The following is a 2,715-nucleotide window of genomic DNA, read 5'->3' on the forward strand; positions in this document are numbered from 1 at the left end:
CACACACACACACACACACACACACACACACACACACACACACACACACACACACACACACAGGGTGCAATACAGGTGCAATTTGTAGGAAAAAAATAAAGGGGAGAGATGTTTTCTTTTCATGAAAACAGGAACTCAACAAAACGTTTGCTTGTTTGTTTGTTTTTTGGTTTGGTTTTAGATTTGTTTTTTTAATTGGAATTAATATGCACAATATTCTAATGTCTCCTGTTTTCCACATCAGACACAGATGATCCAATCAAACATAATAACAGTTTAACATGCCAGAATTAAAACCCCTTTCCACTGGGTGCTATTTGACCAGCTGTGCCATTTAACTCCAATATTTAATATGACTTTTTTTTAAATATAATAATAAATTAATTCTCCACTACAGTAGATTCCAAAGAAAGCAATCTGCTTTGATGATGGGCTATTTCTGCTTTCCTGCAGAGCGTCATTTGCAGTGCATCACCCACTTGTACCCACATCTGCAACTCTCTGGCACCCTGTTCCATTTACTGAGATGAACACCAGATTTTGTGAGCTTGAGAGTCAATAAATATGTGAAAATGACTGCAATTTGTTAGAACTAGTGAGAGCCTACAGTGTGAACTGTAGGTCCTAACTTGTGATAGAGGCAATAAATTGGCCCATCACACCCTGCACCATCAGCAAGCTTCAGAGTCCCTTTACAGCAAACTTAGACTCTCTAACTGTTTGGTGGGAGACAGCAGCCTTAGTGCATGACTGCAGTTCACCAAGTTGAAATGAGCTGCAAAACTCACCTTTGAAAAGAATTCTGCTATAGATGACCACCATGTTTATGGCACTCAGTGGAAGCACTTCTAGTGTGATTTTTGTGAGTCTATCTAAATCTGATTGATTTCTCATTTTAGTTAGCAGTAGTTTGCAGAGATGGTTTAATAAATAGTTGGAATGAAATGGAATCCATTCATCATCAAAGCAGGGAGATCTAAAAGAAAGTGCAGAAAGTGAATTTCTGATTTATTTATTTATTTTTTGTGGTTTGTTAGTCTATTTCATGATTCAGCCTAAAAATCAGGTGGATAAAAATGTAGCCTATATTTTTATCAATGGAGGATACAAATATGTATCTTTTTATCCCTCAAGTAAGACATATTTTATCAGTGGGGATAAAAATGTGTATACTGTTATCCCCTCCAGGAATAAAAAGAAAATAAATAAAATTTAACAGAGGCAGGGATGTGTTGACCAGGGGGGATAATATCTTCTGTAGATTATCGCTTGTAAATTATGGAACTTTGAGATAGCAAAGTGAAAATACAATCTTATTTTGCTCTTCATTTTGTAGATTCAGATGTAACTAAAAATACAGTAGCAGCAGCAATCCTATTATATTTTAAACCAGGGGCGATTCTAGGATCAGAGCTTTGGGGGTGCTGAGCACCCAGAGAGCTGCCCAGCCAGGCAAGATAAACTTTACTCGTCACGATGAGACGTCTTCCCCGTCTCTGTCAGTCCCTGCATCCCTAAATGCCTCCAGTTATCCCAAGTTCTCTATGACTGTCTCCTTGGTGCATTTAAACCCCTGTTCCTCCCTGTCCTCATCGTCTGTTGTCTTCGTCTCCGTTATCAGTCATCATAATTTTACCATCTCTGTGCAAGTCTGCAAATTTCTTTATTGAATCGCAAGATTCTTAAATTCATCAAGTCTCTCTGTGCCTGGGTCCTCGTAACAAAACATGACATCACTGTTTTGTACATTTTAACACAATTTAATCCCCATATTTGTGAAAGAAAAGCAAAACACTTTTTTAAAAGTCAGTAACAAAACCATCAAATCAGATAAAGGTTATTTAAATGCTGCAAACGAAGAATGGATTAAAAAAAATACATATCCTAACCTTAATCACTGGGGGAAAATGAGGAATGATGAGTGAGTAAGAAGTAAACAGAGTGCATTTTTTGGACAGATTCACTTTTAATGTGTATGTATAATACAATACAGATATATAAAAATACACTCCAAAAATAGAGTCCTTGAAATGTAAAAATGTACAAAATATTGATAAATAAAATTATAAAAATGGAGGCAACTTTGTCGGCTCACCTTGAGGTTGGCAAATCTGTCTGTCACTTTTTGGTGATCAAGTCTTTCAAGCAGTTTAACAGTTTCTGTTGTCCCTGTCACTGCTCCCTGTCTGTTTTCTTACCTGGTTCTTCCTGACCTTGTACTTTCTCCTCATGTTCCCCTCTTTCCTCTCTCCCTCTTTTGACTTACAATCATACACAAATAGATTGTATTCAATTAGATGTAAAAAAATTACATTAATATGAAAAAACAAATACTATTAAGACCACTAATAAAAAAAAAAGTCCTCTCTCAGTGTACTTTCAACCAAAAGGCAAATAACCAAACCACATGAACATCTAATAAAATATATAAATACTGAAACACTGATCCAACATTATTCTTGATTGACGGATCATTTGATCTTACACTTTTACCTGAATGTTGCTCCTGGGTTTAATCTTGGCACATGCACATATGACAAAATAACCAACTTCTCTCATTCCATTTCAAACAGGACAGTGGTAACAACAGCAGGCTACAGACAATTTTAAGTTTTAGATTTTAAATAGGCTATATAAATTTCAATGGGAGCAACAGGACGGTCAAATGTCGCTGATTTTACTACAGAGCAGGACGGATTGTAGGGTAGCAAACAT

The sequence above is a fragment of the Pundamilia nyererei genome, unplaced genomic scaffold (genome assembly GCF_000239375.1).
Source record: "Pundamilia nyererei isolate P.nyererei 1_Seehausen unplaced genomic scaffold, PunNye1.0 scaffold00020, whole genome shotgun sequence".
Classification (NCBI taxonomy): Eukaryota; Metazoa; Chordata; class Actinopteri; order Cichliformes; family Cichlidae; genus Pundamilia; species Pundamilia nyererei.